The 23,052-nt window shown below is 44.7% G+C and overlaps 1 protein-coding gene across 2 annotated transcripts in view; it reads left to right on the top strand.

Annotated features, from left to right (window-relative positions):
* Window positions 1-23,052, top strand: part of trim33 (tripartite motif containing 33) — a 189,243-nt gene that overhangs the window by 29,858 nt on the left and 136,333 nt on the right. The window lies entirely within an intron of this gene.

Genomic DNA, 23,052 nt, shown 5'->3' on the forward strand with positions numbered 1-23,052 from the left:
GGTTGGAACCTCTGTTATTCATTATACATGTAAGAGATTTCAGTGTGAATCTTTTTGGCATGATTACTAAGTTTGCTGATAATGCTAAATTACGGGTACTTGGTGATAGAACAGTTTTATAATGAATTTCAAAGAGATCCTGATCGGTTAAGGGCATGGGCTTGGAAATGGCAAATAGATTTCAACTTGGTTAAGTACAAGGTGATGCATTTAGACATTTGAACCAGGTTAGGATTTGTCATTACCTTGCCACTCACTGTACATGTGTTGTGGAACAAAAGGATCTGGAAATGCAAGTGCATTCTTTGCTGAAATTGGCTGCACAAGACTGGGTGGTGGTGAAGGTATTTGGCATGCTGGCATTCAGACAGTGCATTCCTTCAGGAATAAGGGCATTGTTACTGATATAGAAGTTGATGAGACTACATAGAAAATTGTGTACTGTTTTGGTCACTATAGATACTGTTAAGCTGGACAGGGTGCAGAAGAGTTTGGAGGATGCTGACTTGTAGAGTTGTAGGGAGAGAAAGGTGCTGGATCTTGTTTCCTTGGACCATAGAAGAATGAGAAATGACCTTAGTTAATAAGATCATGAAGGGTATGGATAAAGTGGAAAGACTTTTCCAAAACTAGAGGGAGAGATGTTAAAGACCTGAGGTAACTTTTTACACAATAGAATGAGCTGCCAGGGGGTTCTGGTGATGTCATCGTCGAGAATGACAGCTTTGGTCACTAGCTCCAGAAAAATGCGTATTAAGCCCTGTTATCCCATCAAATATAATATTTTTTGAAAAATATTTGAACTGAAAAGAGGGGCAAGAATGGGGAAAAGGAATGGAAATTTAAAAAAAAAGCGACACTGTGGAGCCTGCGTCTGAGAGGAGTGCAGCAAGTGGCTCTCCTACCCGACCGCATGCAAGCGAGGCAGCTGCTGGGTCTCGTTCAGGCGAAGCGGCGAATACCTTTGAAATCCTGAAATAAATAATGGAGGTCCAGAAAGATATAAAGCAGCAGCTCCGTGATATTAAGTCAGAGCTTGCTGGTGTCAATCAAAAAAATAGCGGTGGCAGAGACTCGAATTGAGAAGGTGGAAGATCGCGTTCAAAACGTGGAAGGGATACTGAATAAGACGATACAAATATTACATCACCAAGAAGGTAAACTGATTGACCTGGAGGGAAGATCACAGTGGAAAAATATCAGAATCTACAAAGTTCCTAAAGGAGCGGAGGGCTCGTCTATGACGGAGTTTGTCGGAAAGTTACTGCGGGACACGCTGGATCTTTCCCCGGCTATGAAGCTGGAAGTCGAAAGAGCCCACCGCGCGTTAGTCCCAAAACCTACCCAGGATAGAAAGCCACGCTCAATAATAATTAAATTCCTTCAGTACAGCACCAAGGCAGAGATTCTACGAAAGGCCTGGGGTAAGAAGAGTGTTTTTCGATGATAAATTAATATATTTCGACCAAGATTATCCCCCTGCAGTCCTCCAGAAACGCAAAGAATACTCTGAAGTAAAGCGAGTACTAAAGCAAAAAAAGATTAGGTTTCAAACTCCGTACCCTGCTAAACTTAGTGTTTTATGACAACAGGACGCGGTTGTACCAGACAGTGGAAGAGGTGACTACAGACATGAAGGCCAGAGGGTTGCCTGTCAGCGTGACCAAAATGAGAGAAAGTCTGACTGAAGAATTATCCCGCTCCGCTTGAAGTGCAAGAATCGAGAAGGCAGGAAACGGGAGGAGAGCAAGAGAAATATATCAGGAAGAGACTGGGAGTTCCCCAAAGACAGTCCTCACCCCCTTCAGAAGAGCCATAAGGTTTGGCTAACTTTAAAAATGTTGAAGCTTAACGGAAGCAAAAGTACATGGTGATACCTATCTCGAGAAATGCTTACGTTAATGTGGATTTTTATGTTAATGTGGATAAACCGGCTCATGTGGACCTGGTGCAACCGGTCGAGTTTCTGGCACCATGGCGCCGAGGCCGACCTCCCAAACAGGTTCCGGCCCAGACTGTGGACACTGGGGGGGTGGTGGTTATGTGGCGACCCATTTCCTGGCAGATCCGAACCGGCTCACAATTAGCCAGCTAAGGGAGATAGCCTACGGTGGTTTGTGAGTACGTGTCTTGTGGAGCATCTGCGCCCACGGGGGACAGGTTGAGGGAGGCTTAAAAGCATGGCTGTGTAGTTCGAATAAAGTTATCTTTGACTGCAGTTTACCGACTCCGTGTCGTTATTTTAGCACTGCATGTAGCATACCGCTACAATTGATGACCCTGACGGTCCAAATGATTTTTGGACCAGAGATGACCGCCGCCGCCGCCTCTGTAAATGCGGTTTCATTGAAACTGCCGGGTTTCTGGACGCCGCGACCTCACCTATGGTTCCAGCAAGCAGAAGCCCAATTCCACGTTCAGCAGATAAACTCAGAGGACACCTGTTACTACTATGTGGTGAGCTCCCTCGACCAGGACACAGCGGCCCAGGTTGCGGAGTTCGTACAGTCTCCCCCAGCGGACAGCAAGTACACGGAATTCAAAGCCCTGCTCCTCAGGACTTTCGGACTCTCACGGCGCGAGCGGGCTGCCCGTTTACTGCACCTGGATGGCTTGGGAGACAGACCTCCATCGGCTTTAATGAATGGGATGTTGTCTCTGGCCGATGGACACAAACCCTGCCTCATGTTTGAGCAGGCATTCCTAGAGCAGCTGCCCGAGGACATACACCTGCTGCTGTCCGACGTGGATTTCAGTGACCCCCGGAAGGTGGCAGCCCGGGCGGACTTGCTGTGGAATGCCTAGAAGGAGAGTGGGGCGTCCATCGCACAGATCACCCGGCCACGCTCCCAGCAGCAAACCAGTCCAGGCCCGGCCGCAGAGCCCGCTAACCCCAGAAGCAGGGGTGAGGAGCCCAACGAACATTGGTGCTTCTACCACCAGCGGTGGGGCGCCGAAGCCCGCTGTTGTCGCCCGCCCTGCAAGTTCCCGGGAAACGCCAGGGCCAGCCGCCGCTGATGGCTATGGCGGCTGGCCATTGGGATAGCCTCCTGTATGTGTGGGACAAGCGGTCAGGACGCCGCTTTTTGGTCGACACCGGTGCCAAGATCAGCGTCTTACCTCCGACGAGTTACGACACCTGCAGCAGGGCACCGCGTCCCCCCTGAGGGCCGTGAATGGTAGCACAGTAAGGACCTATGGCACCCGTCAGGTGCAGCTACAGTTCGACTCCAGCCAGTTCATGTGGGACTTCACACTGGCCGCCGTAGCCCAACCGCTTCTGGGTGCGGATTTTTTGCGGGCTCACAGCCTACTGGTCGACCTGCCCAGGAAGAGACTGGTCCACGCCGAGACCTTTCAGACGTTCTCCCTGGGTGCAGCCCAGTTGCCAGCCCCTCACCTCGGCTCCATCACGCTGTCCGACAACGACTTCACCAGGGTACTGGCCGATTTCCCTTTGGTTCTGGCACCGCAGTTCACAGCGGCCACGCCCCGACACGGCGTACAGCACCACATCCCGACCCAGGGACCACTCCTCCACGCCCGTGCTCGGCGGCTTCCCCCGGATAAGCTCCGACTGGCAAAGGAGGAGTTCAAGAGGATGGAGGAATTGGGGATCATCCGACAGCCCATGGGCCTCCCCTCTGCACATGGTGCCCAAAGCGACGGGGCTGGAGACCATGTGGCAACTACCGCAGGCTGAACGAGGCTACCACACCGGACCGCTACCCTGTGCCGCACGTTCAGGACTTTGCAGCAAACCTGCACGGCGCATGGATCTTCTCCAAGGTAGACCTCGTCCGAGGGTACCATCAAATCCCGATGCATCCGGACGACGTCCCCAAAACGGTTTTCATCACCCTACTTGGCCTTTTCGAGTTCCTCCGCATGCCGTTTGGCCTGAAGAATGCCGCACAGACGTTCCAGCGGTTAATGGACCTGGACTTTGCGTTCCTCTATTTGGACGACATCCTCATAGCCAGCAGCAGTCGTCAGGAGCATCTGTCCCACCTCCGTCTACTCTATGCCCGGCTGAGTGACTACGGTCTAATGATCAACCCGGCCAAATGCCAGTTCGGGGTCGACACCATTGACTTCCTGGGCCACAGGTTTACTAAAGATGGGGCATCCCCTCTGCCTGCTAAGGTAGATGCGGTCCGCCATTTCCCCCGACCCACCACGATCAAAGGCCTTCAGGAATTCGTAGGTATGCTCCATTTCTACCTCCCTTCAGCTGCCCGGATCATGCGCCCCCTGTTCGCCCTGCTGTCTGGTCCGGGCAAGGACATTACCTGGGATGAGGAGTCCACTGCCACTTTCATTCAAACGAAGGAAGCCTTGGCGAACGCTGCGATGCTAGTGCACCCCAGAATGGACGTCCCTACCACCCTCACAGTGGACGCATCTAACACGGCAGTCGGTGGGGTACTGGAGCAGCTCATCGCAGGTCGCTGGCAACCCCTGGCGTTTTTCAGCAAACACCTGCGGCCACCCGAGCTCAAGTACAGTGCTTTCAACTGGGAACTGTTGACGCTCTACCTGGCAATCCGGCATTTCAGGTACTTCCTAGAAGGTCGGCCCTTCACCGCGTTCACGGACCACAAACCACTTAGCTTTGCGTTTACAAAAGCGACCGACCCCTGTTCGTCCCGCCAGCAGCACCATTGGTCTTACATCTCTGAATACTCGATGGATGTCCGGCATGTCTCGGGTAAGGGCAATGTCGTGGCAGATGCGCTCTCTCGCCCTACCATTCATGCCCTTTCCCAAGGGGTAGACTTTGAGGCGCTGGCAGAGGCACAGCAGGCAGATGAGGAGATCCCGAGTCACAGAACCGCAGTCTCTGGTTTACAGCTCCAGGACCTCCCCGTAGGCCCAAGTGAGAGGACCCTACTCTGTGACGTTGCCACCGGCCAGCCCCGTCCCATTGTCCTGGCACCTTGGCGGTGATGTGTTTTCAACTCCATTCATAACTTGGCGCACCCCTCCATCAGGACAACTGTCCGGATGGTCTCCAGCAGGTTTATTTGGCACGGACTCCGCAAACAGGTCAGTGAATGGGCCAAAACGTGCATGGACTGCCAGACGGCCAAGGTGCAGCGGCACACCAAAGCTCTGCCGCAGCAGTTCCACCCCACCCACCGGCTTTTCGACCACATTCACGTAGATATCGTGGGCCCCCTGCCAGTGTTGCGAGGAGCGCGGCACCTCCTCACTATTGTGGACCGGTTCACAAGATGGCCAGAGGCGATCCCGTTCACCGACACCACCTCCGAATCTTGCGCCCGGGCACTGATCGCCACCTGGGTGTCCCGCTTTGGTGTACCGGCTCACTTTACCTCCGACAGAGGCGCCCAATTCACCTCCAGCCTGTGGTCTGCTATGGCCAGCCTTTTGGGGACTCAGCTGCACCAGACCACTGCCTACCACCCACAGTCGAACGGGCTAGTGGAGCGTTTCCACCGTCACCTGAAGTCGGCCCTCATGGCCCGCCTGCGAGGAGCTAACTGGGTGGACGAGCTTCCCTGGGTCCTACTCGGCATCCACATGGCGCCCAAAGACGATCTGCACGCCCCTCGTCGGCCGAGTTGGTGTACGGTATGCCCCGGTCGTCCTCGGGGAGTTCATACCAGCCCCAAGGGGGCAAGAGGTGGAACCCGCAGCAGTCCTAGGCCGACTACGCGAGAGGCTCGGTCACCTGGCCCCCGTACCCACTTCGCAGCATGGGCAGACCCCAACCTGCGTACCCAAAGACCTGCAGAACTGTAAGTTTGTGTTTGTATGAAGGGGCGGGCATCGGCCACCGCTGCAACGGCCCTACGAGGGGCCGTTTACGGTGCTCCGGAACAACGGGTCCACGTTCGTGCTGGACGTTGGGGGGAGAGAGGAGGTTTTCACGATGGACCGACTCAAACCAGCCCATGTGGACCTGGCGTAACCGGTCGAGTTTCCGGCACCGTGGCGCAGAGGCCGACCTCCCAAACAGGTTCCGGCCCAGACTGTGGACACTGGGGGGGTGGTGGTTATGTGGCGACCCATTTCCTGGCAGATCCGAACCGGCTCACAATTAGCCAGCTAAGGGAGATAGCCTGCGGTGGTTTGTGAGTACGTGTCTTGTGGAGCATCTGCGCCCACGGGGGGCAGGTTGAGGGAGGCTTAAAAGCAAGGCTGTGTAGTTCGAATAAAGTTATCTTTGACTGCAGTTTACCGACTCCGTGTCGTTATTTTAGTGCTGCGTGTAGCACACCACTACACATGTATGTATTATATATATAGTACACAAGGTAATCTTTTCTGTGTAATGGATTTGTTCACTGACTTTTATGAATACTGCAATGGGGGCCCTCAACTCACAAGTAGGAGGGGTTATCCTCCACAGCTAGACATTTCCTCTAGCTCAACGCAGGGTCATTTACTAGAGACCTCAGCCTTGGAATCACACGTTCATTAACATTTTTGTTGTTATTTGCATTTTTTGATTCTTATTTGTTCAGGGAGTAGATCGATTAAGTTTTATTCTAATTTCAATGATACATTGACAGATAAATACAGATGGCTAAGGACAAGGTAAAATTCATTTCTTTTAATGTCAATGGGCTATTAAATCCAATCAAATGTAAGAGAATTTTATCCAATTTGGAACAATTTGATTCATACTGGGAAAAATGATTTAACTACATAATGCCTCATAGGCCTGTTTATATTCTCACAAATTAATGAATCTGTTCTTTAAAAAAATCACTCCGTACTTGTACATAGTTTTCTTTTGCTTGTTTTTTCTTTCCACTCTTTTCTATAAGTGTGTACCTCATTTTGTGGAGATTTGTGATATATATTGTTACGACCAGTAACTGGGTCACTTACCAGCAAAGATGGAGAGGTCCGTTGAAGTCCGATGATGCTATTTTTAACAGTATTTATTAGTAAAAATACACAAAAATAATATCAATGCAAACATACAGATAATATACGTCATCAATACTAAATCTAAAAGTGCGGGTATAATAATAATAAGAAATACGCTCTATCATTGTCTAGGGCAGGGGTCGGCAACGTTTACCACTGAAAGAGCCAATATGGACCCATTTCCCACAGAAAAGAAAACACTGGGAGCCACAAAACCCGTTTGACATTTAAAATGAAATAACACTGCATACAACGTTTTTTTTTGCCTTTATGCTATGTATAAACAAACTATAATGTGTTGCATTTATGAAATTGATGAACTCCTGCAGAGAAAACGAAATTACATTTCTGCATGCAACAAAAACATTTTGAACTCCGAAAAAAAGAAGTTGGGTTGAAGGTTACTCCATAGTTAGCCTACCTTGGATCGAAGAATTAAAAGAAAGCGTGCACTGGCGGGTGTCAGGCATTGGCAGTGGTGATGTATATTAATAGCGATTTAAAAAAAACGTTGTAGCGGTGTGCTACACGCAGCGCTAAAATAACGACACTGCAGTCAAAGATAACTTTATTCAAACTAAACAGCCTTGCTTTAAAGCCTCCCTCAACCTGTCCCCGAGGGCGCGGATGCTCCAAAAGACACGTACTCACAAACCCCTGTAGGCTATCTCCCTTGGCCGGAACAGTGGCTAATTGTGAGCCGGTTCGGATGTGCCAGGAAATGGGGTCTCCACAACGTTTTATTTAGATTGTACAAGATCGCCATAATCTTCAAATTTCGAATTACATTTCAAAAACTAACAAACCACGGTGAGCCGCAGCACAGAGATGAAAGCCGCATGCGGCTCCGGAGCCGCGGGTTGCCGACCCCTGGTCTAGGGGATAATGTGTTGTTCGATGGAAATATAGAAGTCACTCAGTTCATGCAGGCTGCAGCCTTTTGTTGGAGAGAGAGAGAGAGATTTTTGGGAGGAAAACTTGCCGGCTTTTCCTTTTATGATTTCGATCCGTCAGGAGTCCTGTTGGTGTGGCTGTTCACTTGTGGCCTCTCCTTTAGCTAAAGCTGTTCTTCCGTGGTGAGGCCGCCAATCCCAGGCAAGGGAAGGACGCACACGAGCCCCCCCACCGGCTGTCGCTATTAAACGCTGTCATGGTTTTTCTAGTGTTTCTCCTGGTGCGTCTAAAGGGCTTGTTCCCTGACCCTCTTTTATCCTTACTCACGGGGTCTCAGATGTCAATCAGGTTGGGATGATGCAGTCCCTCAACCAGCCCACTCTGGTCATCCCCTGAGGGCTTCAATGAATAGTACAGTACTCAATACACAATTCCATCTCCAAGAGACAGTAGCTGTTAGCAGGGGTTTTTGTTTCGCTGAGGCCAGGACACATTCCAAACCTTGTGGATTCTCTCTCATTTCCTTGGTCCCAGACCCGAATTAATAGCGATCTTGTGATTCTCAAAAAGAAGGGGGTGACTTTGTACCCTTCGGCCCCTCAGAGTTGTGGCACATTCGTAATGATATGATATATAGGTACAATGTCTGAAAAACGTCTTATGGAAATGTTTGATGATGAACTTCAATATATAAAAAAAATTACAAAAACAAAAGAATGAGCTGCCAGAGGATGTGCTCAGGGTGGGTGCATTGCAACATTGAAGTACATGGAGGGGAATGTTTTTGGTTACAGGTTGAATGTTGACAAGCTTGGGGATGCTGTGGTTTATGATGGATAATAAGGGTAATAACTGAATATACTTTTTGCTTTAGTCATGCTAGAAGAGAATATAATAGCAAGAAGGCTTTGTAGGACATGGTCAGACCACATTTGGAATATTGAGAGCAATTTTCTGCATGGTATTGAAGGAGGGTTGTGACCCTCCTTAAGAGGGTCCAGAGAAGGTTCACAAGCGATCCCAGATTGAAAGGCTAAACCTGTAGGGAGTGTTTGATATCTGTGGGCGTGCTTTTGGACTTCTGAAGAATCTCACTGAAACTTACTAGATACTGAAAGATTTGATAAAGTGGATGTGAACAGAATGTTTCAATTGGTCAAAATACAGGATCTTGGGACACAGCTTCAGAATAAAGGGACATACCTTTAAAACCGAGATGAAGAATTTCTTTGGTAAATCAGTAAAATTCGTAGTCGTAGATGGCTGTGGAGACCAAATCATTCGGTGTATTTAAGGCACTTAGTTTTTTTGATCGGTAAGATATTTAAGCTTTACTGCAAGAAAGCAGAGTATTGGGAGTTTAAACAAAAATCAGCCATTATTGATTCGCAGAGTTGTCTCTGGAGAAGGGAGATGTACAGTTAAATGCAGAAGTGCTAAACTTAAGTAAACTTCAGCTACAAAGAACTATTTGTACTGCAACATATTTAAAATGTTTCTAATTGAATACGCTGGATCCTCTGCAATCTTAAGTTTTTCTGTATCCTTGGTTGTAAAAAGGTTGTGTACATTTGTCTTCGCTTCAACTTGATTGTCTTCTAAGTATTCAAAGCTGTTGTATGTTCTCAAATAATCAATTCCTTTGAAACTTGCAGGAAGTTGCTTGCTTAATCTGTCATTCCTTCGTTCTCAACAATTAAGTATTATCTTTCAGCTGTTACTACTCGTCTGCTCATTTCTAATCATGACTTCCTAATCACTATTCCCTCTGTTTTCCTATATTACTAATATTTGTCTACAAGTGCATTTATGGACTTGTGTTATAGAATGTGTCCTGGAACCAGCATCTAATTGATATTACCAAGAAGGCATGGCAACACCTGTACTTTCTCAGATGTGGTGTGTCACTGGTACCTGGGCTGTGGCACCGCTGAGGCCTGAGAAAAGTAATTCCAAAATGCGTGTGCAAGAAAGGTAGTGTGAAAGTCCCGTCCCAAGTCCCAAGCCTCTAAAGAACTCTGGTAGCATGTGTGTTTGTATGTTTATCAGACAGCTTTAAAGGTTTTGGCCCGAAACGTTGACTATACTCTCTTCCATAGATGCTGCCTGGTCTTCTGAGTTCCTCCAACATTCATTCTCTCCCTCTCTCCCTCTCTCCCTCTCTCCCTCTCTCCCTCTCTCCCTCTCTCCCTCTCTCCCTCTCTCCCTCTCTCCCTCTCTCCCTCTCTCCCTCTCTCCCTCTCTCCCTCTCTCCCTCTCTCCCTCTCTCCCTCTCTCCCTCTCTCCCTCTCTCCTCTCTCCTCTCTCCCTCTCTCCCTCTCTCCCTCTCTCCCTCTCTCCCTCTCTCTCTCCTCTCTCCTCTCTCCCTCTCTCCCTCTCTCCCTCTCTCCCTCTCTCCCTCTCTCCCTCTCTCCCTCTCTCCCTCTCTCCCTCTCTCCCTCTCTCCCTCTCTCCCTCTCTCCCTCTCTCCCTCTCTCCCTCTCTCCCTCTCTCCCTCTCTCCCTCTCTCCCTCTCTCCCTCTCTCCCTCTCTCCCTCTCTCCCTCTCTCCCTCTCTCCCTCTCTCCCTCTCTCCCTCTCTCCCTCTCTCCCTCTCTCCCTCTCTCCCTCTCTCCCTCTCTCCCTCTCTCCCTCTCTCCCTCTCTCCCTCTCTCCCTCTCTCCCTCTCTCCCTCTCTCCCTCTCTCCCTCTCTCCCTCTCTCCCTCTCTCCCTCTCTCCCTCTCTCCCTCTCTCCCTCTCTCCCTCTCTCCCTCTCTCCCTCTCTCCCTCTCTCCCTCTCTCCCTCTCTCCCTCTCTCCCTCTCTCCCTCTCTCCCTCTCTCCCTCTCTCCCTCTCTCCCTCTCTCCCTCTCTCCCTCTCTCCCTCTCTCCCTCTCTCCCTCTCTCCCTCTCTCCCTCTCTCCCTCTCTCCCTCTCTCCCTCTCTCTCCTCTCTCCCTCTCTCCCTCTCTCCCTCTCTCCCTCTCTCCCTCTCTCCCTCTCTCCCTCTCTCCCTCTCTCCCTCTCTCCCTCTCTCCCTCTCTCCCTCTCTCCCTCTCTCCCTCTCTCCCTCTCTCCCTCTCTCCCTCTCTCCCTCTCTCCCTCTCTCCCTCTCTCCCTCTCTCCCTCTCTCCCTCTCTCCCTCTCTCCCTCTCTCCCTCTCTCCCTCTCTCCCTCTCTCCCTCTCTCCCTCTCTCCCTCTCTCCCTCTCTCCCTCTCTCCTCTCTCTCCTCTCTCCCTCTCTCCCTCTCTCCCTCTCTCCCTCTCTCCCTCTCTCCCTCTCTCCTCTCTCCCTCTCTCCCTCTCTCCCTCTCTCCCTCTCTCCCTCTCTCCCTCTCTCCCTCTCTCCCTCTCTCCTCTCTCTCTCCCTCTCTCCCTCTCTCCCTCTCTCCCTCTCTCCCTCTCTCCCTCTCTCCCTCTCTCCCTCTCTCCCTCTCTCCCTCTCTCCCTCTCTCCCTCTCTCCCTCTCTCCCTCTCTCCCTCGATTTTCTCTTGTTTCCTATTAAGACTAAATGAGGTTGCTATTAGCCAGTACCATGTCATGGATGGGGTTCCCAATAGCACTACAGAAGTCAGAGGGGTCCAGAATGGATGGGTCAGATGTTGATTTTCAATGGACCTTAATCTGATCTAGTAGGAGCCCTGAGAAAATGTTTCCCTAGCACAGTAGATTGGAGGGTGGGGGAGGGAATGCATAGTGATGTACAGGAGACAAGGACATTAGAACGCATGCAAAAGTGTTTTTACAAATTAACTCTAGACGTGGGAAATCTCAGTGTAAATAAGTTGCAATTTATGTTAAAGGGAAAAAAATCTACTGTTAATTGTGAGAGATGGGAGAGTTAAGTAAAACTGCAAGTGTTTTACTGTATTGCCAGAAACTGATTAAAGTTGTTAATGGGAATGAGGGCAATATTTGTGTAAGACTTCCCAGGCTGCTTTATTATAATCTCTAGGCAATATTGTACATTGCTTTAAAAGTATTGTGTGATAGCTGTCCTAATGAATGTTATTTTAACTTGCAGCTTTATTTTCTATTTTAACCAAATTGACAAGACCAAATTTTGGCTAGTTGCTACCAGATGCTTCTGCTTATAATTTCACTGGCAACTTTGGTTTTACTATTACCTGCTTTATATGCATCAGTTTCTGCTCCCATCACCACAAGTACCATAGACTATGGTTTAAATTATCTGTTCCCGAACTATACTTAAGAACTTGTTGATTTTAAATTCAATCTGTTGTAAAATGCCACCTGATATAAACCTACATGTAATATTTTTTTTGGCTTTTCTCCTGATCTGATGCTGGGTAACATTTTAGTGGATATGCAGTGTGTGCACATCAAAGTAACAGCTGAGGTGCCACAATTACTTTTCCTTCTGTTTTGATCAAGCAACTGAACCTTTTTGTCTTGAAGCTTACATTGCAGCAGTGTAAATATTTACACTGAATTTTGTTGTGCCTTGAGTAGTGCATGACAGTGGACAATTATGAAATCCATGTGTTTCAGTCCATAAAGGCTGGAATGACTATAGACTGAAACACATTAGCACATTTTATGCCACATGATGAAGGATGATGTGTATAATCGAAAATGAGAGATTGTCAACCATGGAAAGGTAGCAGTAATTGTATGATTTACCAGGGACTTAATCCTGAGAGACATTGCCAGTATCTACCACCTCTGGACCTTACCCCAAAATGTTTTTGTATACCTCCAAATGGCCTTCATGTAGTTACATAACTGTTTGGATTGTGATTATGCTCTTGTTACTGTGTTTGTCTCCATGGGTAAAAACTTATCTAACTCAGATAGTCATAACTGATTTTTATTATTAGAATTTATTGCTCGGTTTGAAATCCAGAATAAAATCTCAAGTGGTGATAATCCTCACTTCATGGGTAAAATTGTTAAGTCTTGTAGTGTAAGCATAATTTCACCTGCCCTTACCATCTTCAATCAAGCTGAAAGAATGGGGCCTTGAAATGCAGGTTAGCTAAACTACATGTAGAGAGAGAGCTAGTGTCCAGAGGTACTTCAGCTGTCCCCTGCCCCCCCCCCCCCCGACAGTGTGCTGCACTCCAAACTGCTTAAAAGGCCTATCTCCACATGAGGTAGTTTGGGACATTCCATTCGCTTGCCAGTTGCCCTACTTTTTAAGTTAAACTGATGGAAATCTATTTTGAGTGAAAGCATGTTGCATTACTGTATAGCACAAAATAAGGTCTTAAAGCTTTCCATGAACTGGTAATTAAAGCCAAGGAGATTGTGCTGGCTGCAGAGTGCCACACCTACTAGCCATGAAATTGGGTACTTGTGAGAGCCTACCGATGAAAGAATACCTGGAGATACTCTGAGAAGGTCATTCCAAGGGTTGCTGACCCACTCTTCTGGACCTTTTCTAGATATGTTCTTGATGGTGGGGGGAGGCTGGTGCTGGTGATGCATTGGCAGTTTTGACTACTCGTTGCACTGAGGCAAACAGACAAGCTCTGCAGTTTCTGTACCAAGCAGTGAGATGAGAGTATGGATGTGCAAAGTCCAGCTCTCTTCAGAAAGTAGTGATGAGCTTTCTGACTAGGATGTGTCCTGCACCATGAGGTGTGTGATGTGTTGTGCCACCATTGTAAATGGGGCTGTGAGAGGAGTGAGTTCTTGTGAAATTGATCACCATCTCCTTTGTCTTGTTGATATTAAGGAAGAGGTCATTTGTCTGGTATCAGGCCTGAGCTCTTTCACCTCTCTGTAGGTTGTCTCATTGTTGGCCATGAGTCACACCGCTGTTTTTGTCATTAGTGAACTTGAGGAGATGTAATTGTCACTGTGAACAGAGTTTTGAGCAATGGACTGAGTGCACAGCCTTGGGAGGGGACATCAAGTTTTGAGGATGATGCGAAGGGAGGAGCAGTTATGTATCATGACTCTGAGATCTGTTTGCTAGAAGTCCAACACCCATTTGCAAGTGGTGTAATTGGTGAGAGCCTGTACATTCAGAAGGTAGCTCCCCAATGAATTTGTAACTCAAGGTTTGATCCTGTGTTTTCTTTGATATTGGAATTAGAACTGTAAAGGGAGTAAGAGACTGCACTTCCCATAGGAATGACTTGCTGTTGCAACTGTTTTGAGAGTTGGTATCATCCTACTTAGAATGATTGCAAAATCCCCGTGCCAAAACTGCTTCATGGGACTAAAGGCTAAGTATAGTTGCAAGAAAAGGTTTGTGAACCCTTTGCAACTGCCTGGTTTTCTGCATTAATTACTTATAAAATGTGGTCTGATCTTCATCTAAGTCACAGTAACAGACACACAATCTGCTTAAACTATTAACACACAAACAATTGTACTTGTCAATACTGAGTATACCATTTAAACAGTCACAGGCAGGGTACAAAAATCTGTGTACCTCTGGGGTAACGCCTTCTCCAAAAGTTATTTAGAGCCAGCTGTTCTGATCAGTGAGATGAGTTTGGAGGTGAGTTGTAGAGGTGCCTTGCCCTATTTTTTTTAAAAAAAGAGACACACAAAGTCAGGTTACTGACAGAGCCTGCTCTTAAGAAAGGTCTGTTTAAGTGCACCATGCCTCAATCAAAACTTGCAGAGACCTTAGAAAAAGAATTGTAGAGACACATGAAGCTGGAAAAGACTGCAAAAGCATTTCTAAAGACCCAAATGTCCATCAGTTCACAGTAAGAGAAATAGTCTACAAATGGAAAAAATTCAGTACTGTTGCTACTCTCCCTAGGAGTGGGTGCCCTGCAAAGATGACACTAAGAACACAAGGTGCAATGCTGAAGGTGGTGAGAAAGAACCCAAGAGTAACAGGAAGACCTGCAGAAATCTTTAGAACCTCTTTAAATCTTTAGAACTTTCGTGTGTCCTCTATAAGAAAAACACTGAACAAGAATGGTGGTCATGGAAGGACACCACAGAGGAAACCACAGCTCTTCAAAAGAAGATAATCCATAATGCTTCTTGGACAATGTTCTCTGGAAAGATGAGACGAGTTGAACTTGGCAGTAGTGCGCACTGCTATTTTTAGAAGAAAAAGGGCACTTCACACCAACAGCAAAACCTCATCCCAACTGTGTAACATGGTGGACGGAGCATCATGGATTGGGGCTGCTTTGATGCCTAAGTTGAGGAAATGATGAATTCAAAATTATATTATGACATTTTACTGCGGAATGTTTTACTGGGGAAGCAGTAGTGGTCTTTCACCTGAAGTTTAATAGAAATCGGATGAGGTTACAAGACAATGATCTGAAACATGAGTAAATCAACAAAAATGGTTTAAAAATAAGAAAACTCGTGTTTTGGAATGGCTTTAATCCAACTGAGATGTGCTATGACCTGAAGAGAATTGTTGCCAGAAATATCAATGAACTGAAACAGTTTTGTATGGAGGTCTAAAATTCCTCCTTGCCGTTGTGCAAGTCTGATCAGAGTTCTCATACTTTTTTCCACCCTGGACTGTGAATGGTTTAACAATGTGTTCAATGAAGATATGAAATGTTATTAGTTTAGGCAGAGTGCCTACTATTGTTACATGGATGAATATCAGTTCACATTTTCAAGAACAATTAAAAAAGAAAACCAGATGTTTGCAAAAGGTTCAGAAACTTTTTCTTGCAACTGTATATTGCTTATACTTAATTGTTACAGACACAATTCTGGAACTTATTTAAGTACTGTACAAATACTTCACGAGGACTGTAGAGTTTGAAGGAGCAGAAGCAACGAAAGATGAATAAATTTGGTTTTTGCCATGTAGACAGAGATCAGAAAAAAATAATTTGGAAAAAATCAAAGCAGTTGCCATTACGAACTCTAATGCAAACTGCACTGTTATTTGATTGCAAGGTACATTCAAATTGACAGTTGCTGTTTCAAACTGGGAAGAGATTATCTTTGAAAAAGGGTTATTATGAAATTAATGAATTCTATGTGCAAATGTTATGAAGTTTGCTAAATATTATAACTAACAAAGATATTGATTTGTCATATGGTCAACTAGACATCAATAGAATTTGGATCATATCTTCAATAATGAATTAACAAATTATCTTACAATATTTGCTTATTTATGGACAAGAGAAATTCATTAATTACCTGCATGAAATGAATGGAACAATCAGTTTAGTATCACTAACATATATCATATTTGTTCTTCTGTAGCAGTACGGAGTAATACATAAAAATTACTCTGCAGAGTAAAAGTTACAAATAAAAAGTTAGAATGAGTTAATAATGAAACAAACACCTCTACCCCTAACCCCTAACCCCATGCATCTGTCTGGTCCGTGAGCTGGAAGATGAATCCCTTGTGTCTGGAATGCTGAGAGTGAGCTAGATCTCTATGAAGCTAAGTACACAACAGTCCCTGAGGGCTCTCTGGTACTACAGTCTTGCTGAGGTTTCAATTTTATTTTTCAGAGACTACATTAGGCAGGAGGTGGGTAGGGAGCTCTTGCATTTCAATTTGGCCTCACTTTGATAAAGGGGGAACGGCACTCAATACCAAAGTGATCTGCAGTCCAGAGTTTGCTGGTTTTGAAGATCACTGTTTTTTTTAAACATCTTGAAATAATGCTATTTAATGTTGGTCTTAAGACTATAACTAGATTTCAGCAGTTGTAATCCTAAATGGGAATAATTTAAGATTCCCTTGAGAAATACAAACGACTCTTCACTCTACGGTGCCATCTTGTGAACAATAAGACAATTCAGTTAAATATCATTCTGCTCATTAAAGTAAATGCTGTGGGTGTATTGCTAGACTTGTTCACCTCAACTAACTATGAATATTTCAGAAAAATAAGTTAACTTGTGCTTTGAAGTATTTTTAATATAGTACCTCAAATGACTCTAAATTACTTGCTGCAAAAGGCTATAGCTCCAGAAGATTGATAAATAGACTAAACAATGAAGAAATACATGGAAGAGTCCCTCTGCTCTTAGTATGATTTTGTAATACCCACAGGAATTTTAGATGTTATGGAACCACTTTAAACTCCTGTGATGCAGCAGCTCTGCTTCAAAAAGGCATGGGCAACTGAAGAGGTAATCATAGAAAAGTACACAAAGCTCCAGGCTTTGGAAACTAGGATAAGTTGCAACTAAAAAGATGACAAAGCTATAAGGAAATAAAAATTTCACGATATCAAAAGTCAAGATAAATAGGTCAATTACAGTTAATTTTTAATGAAGATGTACTGAGTTCCATAAAAATAGACAATGGTGAATTGTGTATGAAGTTAAGGCAACTGCAGCCATATTGTATGGTTATTTTGTATGATTTACAATGGACGAAGGAAGGGGAGAATATCAGCCATGAGGATGGATTAACTCAAAGAAAATAAAGGTGCTCTTCTCTCCCCCCCCCCCCCCCCCACAAAGGTAGAGCATTCCTGTGAAACCTTAAGCCGAAATGGTGTAAGACCCTTTATATGGGAAAAATTTTCCTATGTTACGAATGTGACGCAACTCTGAGGGGCCAGATACAAAGTCACCCCCTCCTTTTTGAGAATCGCAAGATCGCTATTAATTCGGGTCTGGGACCCAGGAAATGAGAGAGAGGCGTCTAGAATACACAGGGTTTGGAATGTGTCCTGACCTCAGCGAAACGGAACCACTGATAACGGCCATTGTCTCTTGGAGACGGAATTGCGTATTGAGTACTGTACTAGTCATTGAAACCCCTCGGGACAACCAGAGTGGGCTGATTGAGGGATTGCATCATCCCAACCTGATTGACATCTGAGATCCCGTGAGTAAGGATAAAAGAGGGTCTTGGGAACAACCCCTTTAGATGCATCAGGAGAAATGCTAGAAATCCTGTGACAGCGTTTAATAGCGACAGCCGGTTGGGGGGGGGGGGGGGGGGGCTCGTGTGCGTCCTCCCTTGCCTGGGTTGGCGGGCTCACCACGGAAGAACAGTTTAGCTAAAGGAGAGGCCACAAGTGAAAGGCCACGACGACTAGACTCCTGACGGATCGAAATCATAAAAGGAAAATTGGCAAGTTTTTCTCCCAAATCCCTCCCTCTTTCCAACCATTGCAACCCAGCGGTCCCCGAAGGCTGCAGCCTACATGAACTGAGTGAACTTTATATTTCCATCGGACAATACATTATCCCCTAGACAACGATAGAGCTTATTTCTTATTGATGATTATTATTATACCCGCACTTTTAGATTTAGTATTGACGACGTATATTATCTGTATATTAACTGATATTATTTTTGTGTATTTTTACTAATAAATACTGTTAAAAATAGTATCATCAGACTTAACAGACCTTTCCATCTTTGCTGGTAAGTGACCCAGTTACGGGGAATGTAACACGAAGAAGCGAAAATCCTCTTTGTAATGCGAAGGGAGGTTACTGATGTAGGTCTTTTGTAAAAGCGAAGTGGCGTATTGCAAACATTCATAAAGCGGGGGACACCTCTAATGACAAAAATGTCATCCCAGATTCCAGTGGATGTGCTCAAGAACCAAGTTTGAGAATCTTGAAATTAGCTTTTAAAAGAAATCATAGTTTTCTGCCATCAAGAAAGCTGAGGAAAGAAATGCAGTAAATTTATAGACTACCTCGGTTTCCCAATTGTTCGGTCTTATTTCGGGGTCAGAGTATAGCAGGTCAAATTGCTTTGTCAAGAATCAAATTGGAGGCTATTGGCAGGGCATAGTCACATCAAACAGAGTATAATACCTATTTGTAAAAATTGTATCCCTAACACACAACTGTTAAGATTATTATGGGAGAATAGAAAAGGACTTGAGGCTAAGGTGGATCATATTGAAGAGCAGGGACAAGTACTATTTTCTTGTTGCAGTCATGTACATTATGGCACAAATTAAAGTACCTAAATGATTGAGAGCTTCTCTGTTGCCACTATTTTTTGCAAGTACTTTCAATTGCCTGCTATTACTTATATTAATGGTTAGTTGTTTAATTTTCCAGTGCAAGTGGTTGAATATAGGACTGTAAAACTCCAATCATTTAGACCACTTAAGTCTATATTGCACCAAATTTAATGCTTGGCATGCAGGTGCGTGTCACTGCTTCACTGGTTGGTTGCTACTATTTCCAGCACTTCTGTCTGCACTCCTCATTAAGCAAGAGTTGATCACTCAGTTTTAATGACAGAATGAAAGCTCAGTGAGGCAACAAGATTACAGCCTGGTACATTGGATTGGGCCATTGGTTCATTGGGGCAGCCACTTATTTGGGGCAACTCTTAAAGTATAAAAACTAATTAAGAAAATAGTTGTGATTTCCTTCATTTATTTGAGACCCTATGCTGCTTCATTCAGGAAACTGTTGCCAAAATTTCTAGCTATTGTCAGATGCATGCGTACACTTGTGTGGCTGTTAGACACTACACTATGCTTTTAAAAAAAAATTAAATGGTATCATTTGCATGTGTTTGAATTCAAAAAGCAGTGATGTTTGTTGTTAATATTTGGCAAGAAATAAGCAGCAAAACAATTCTGAACTGTTTTGCTCAGTGTGGTTTCAATCATTCAGGCTTGGAGATGCCAGAAATGGCTGAAAACGAAAATGAAACAATTTCACTACTTCAAGTCAGGAGCTATGATGAATTTGAAGGTAACTTTCAAGATGATTGATGCAATGAAAATGAAAATTTGGAGGATACTATTGTCAAAAGGGTTCCGTGAAGACAGCCAATTATCTGTACAGTCTGTGCGGGTTTCCTTCATTAACAGTCAATCAAAAGAGCACAGCAACATATATTTATTGAACTTCCCCAACGATAACTATTAGGAACTGATGCAGTTTTATAGCACTGCTGTGGTTTCATTTGATCTGTATTTCATTTAAATAATCTGTTACTTAGTTAAATGTTTGTTTTTTATACTTAAAAATTTTCATGAAACTTTGGCTAATTGGGGCAGTTGTATAATTTAGCCATAATGTTTTGGTCCTGAAGCATCCCAATTAACTGTAATCCACTGTGTACATTAAATGCTAATGCTCCACAGCACCTCATGGAGAACTGGTTGAACTGCAAGATCTATTGTATTCTATCCTATTAAGTATAATTGTAGTGCCATATTATACTAAGTGCAGCAACTATTATGTTAGTGTGGGATACTGTCTCCACAAGGTCTGCATAGTCAATCCTACAAATTCTGTCACCATTATGCTTGTACTGGATCAGCTATCCTATAAATAGCACTCTTGTTCTATTGTTCTTGCTACTCAACTACTTACATTTTTACTTTAGAAATGTGTATCTAATTTCTTTATAAAAGTTGCTGTTGAACCCAATTTCCCTTACCATTTCAGTAAATTACAGGAGATAAATCTGCAGCACACAAGTTCTCATTTTCCTCTGCATCTTTTGACAATTACTTTAAAGATAATTCTCTGAATACTAAGTATAGGCTTCTTCCTATTTTGTCAAAACATTTCATATTTCTGAATATGTCTTAATAAATCTCCCATTAATATCTTCCCAATCACTTGCTACTTCAATGACTTTTAAGTTCTATTCTTGTAGACTGCAAACAGTATTTGGTCAGATGAGAACTTCTACATCACTTCCCTCACAATAGAGGCCCAGATTTATGTACAACAATTCAAATTTCTCCAGGTTGCTAATTTCCAACTACATTGCTCTATAATATAAAAAAAAGTGAAGCCAAAGGATGGTGTGATGGACATGGAGGTGGGGGGGGTGGGGGTGGAGAGCGATACTGCCTGTTTCTGGGTTGCTGTGATGAGAGAGAGAGATAGGTGGAGTTATGTGATGGACAGTTTGATGTTTACATAAGCTCAGTGTGTTTGGATTTATACAAGGGCACTTTCGTTCACATTCAGAGTCGCAGCTGGAATCGACCACAGAAGGACACCAGTGACAGAAGAGTCACTGGATAGAACTTTTGAGTGCCCACAACAGTGGGTTGAGGATCAATCAGGAGATGCCACGGTGTGTAGAAGGGTTGACCCTGTGGAGGCTACTGGTGTGTTTACCCTTGCCTGGGTGGTAGTTTTCCCTTGAAGATGGTGCCCTTTGTAATGAGCTATGTTTGACTAACTCGAGAGTGGATTCGGAGTCCGATGACGGAAGACTAACGGCACCTGTTTTTGTTTTTCTGTTGTGGATTTCACCTTGGCTTACAAATACCTCTCTCCCCTGCCAGCTCCGTGCATTGAACTGAACTTCCTTACAGTACCATCGTAAGACTTTAAACCTTGCCACCTGAGTTTAAACAAGTTTGGGAATTATATTCACACACACGTATATGCATAACACTGCTAACTTTTGATTTACCTGTTTTAAATTACTATATTAAGTAGTCACTAATAAATAGTGGTTTTAACATCAAAACCAGACTCCAGGCATGGTCTATGGCTACTGGTACATTTAAACTGTTGCGTGTACGTAACAATGGTGAATACTGATTATATGCTTACCCCACCATCCACAAATCCATGTGCTTGGAAGGTTAGTGGTATATTACAGGAAGTGTTGGTAAATACAGGAATGTTCTACATCTGGTGTATGTGGACTTAAGTAAGGCATTTGATAATTTTCCTTATGGTAATCTCATCCAAAAGATTTAAGTGCATAGGATCCATGCTGACGTAGTCATTTGAATTCAAAACTGGCATGTCCATAGAAGACAGGGTAGTCATTTGGATTTAATTTGACTAGGTCTGTGCCTAGTGGCATTCCATGATGATTAGTACTGAGCTTCTGCCACTTGCTATATATTTGTTAATGGCTGAGATGAAAACATGGATGCATGGCTTGGTAAGTTTCCATACAATAAGTATAGTGATGTTGTAGATACTGAAGAGTGCCAAAGAATACAGTAATCCCCCATCAGGAAGGCCTCAAAGCTCAACATTTCTTTCTGGACACCAAACCCAACTGGTTCCTCTCCACTACCATTCTTCTCCGTCTGGTGGAACTGGTCCTCACTCCTAATAATTTCTCCTTCGGCTCCTCCATTCCTTCAAACAAAAGGTGTAGCTATGGCACTTGCAGGGGTCCCAGTTATACTGGTTGGTGACATGGCCAAGCCTATGCTGGTATCACTCTTCAACTTTTCCTAAGCTATATCGACTACATTGGTGCTGCTTCCTGCACCCATGCAGAGCTCATCGACTTCATCAATTTTCCCTCCAACTCGCCCTGCCCTCATATTTACTTGGTCCATGTCCAGCACCTTCCTCCCATTTCTAAATCTCTCTATCTTTGGAGACAGATGCTGATAAATTTACTAATGAATTTTATAAACCCACTGATTCTCATAGCTACCTGTATTATACCTCTTCGCACCTTGTTATTTGTAAAAATGCTGTCCCTTTTCTCAATTCCTCTGTCTCCACTGCATCTGTTTGCAGGATGAAACTTTTCATTCCAGAACTAAGGAGATGTCTTCCTTCAAAGAAAGGTGCTTCCCTTCCTCCATTAACACTGCCCTCAACCCATCAGGTATAAGGTTTCTCTTGTCCTTATCCACCACCCCATCAGCCTCTGTGCCCTGCACATAATTTTCTGTAACTTCTGACATCAACACACTCCCACCACCAAAAATATCTTCCCTCCTCCCCACCCATTTTCTGCTTTCCTCAGGGATTGCTCCCTACGCGACTCCTTTGTCCATTTACTCCCTCCCACTGAAGAGTAGATTTAAAACGTGGGGGAAGAGGAGAGAGACCCCCCCCCCCACTTTTTAAAATCTACTCAGCTTTTTATCCTCCAGTCCTCACAAATGGTGTTGACCTGAAATGTGGACTGTAATCTTTTCCTTAGATGCTGCCTGACCAGCTGAGTTCTTCTAGCAGATTGTGTGTTGCTTGGATTTCCAGCATCTGCAGATTTTCTCTTCTTTGTAACTGGATAGAGAAACTGCTGTTTTTTCCAGTTGGTATCACACTAACCTCTTTGGCATCATGTGATATCTCATCAATAATCAAGTTATTGTACAGTTTGAAAGTGAAAACTTTGTAATTTCTCATACTGCATCCTGTCTTAGTGTTTTGTATGCTGGTATCATTAGTTTCTCACCAACTGTCTTTTCCCTTTCTGGGTAATAAGTTCTGCTCAATAACTTCCTGAATCTTTTTACTAACGGTCTTTATTAACGAAAGCTTTATTTTGTTTTGAGATTACAATAGCCAATTAAAATGATCAGTGCTTTTATATGTCATATTGCTGTTTTTTTTTCCAATTTTGCTGGAGCAATTGCTGCATTTGTAAGTTTGCCACAGTGGAATAGGACAACTTGGA

This window comes from Hypanus sabinus, chromosome 6, assembly GCF_030144855.1.
Source record: "Hypanus sabinus isolate sHypSab1 chromosome 6, sHypSab1.hap1, whole genome shotgun sequence".
Lineage (NCBI taxonomy): Eukaryota > Metazoa > Chordata > Chondrichthyes > Myliobatiformes > Dasyatidae > Hypanus > Hypanus sabinus.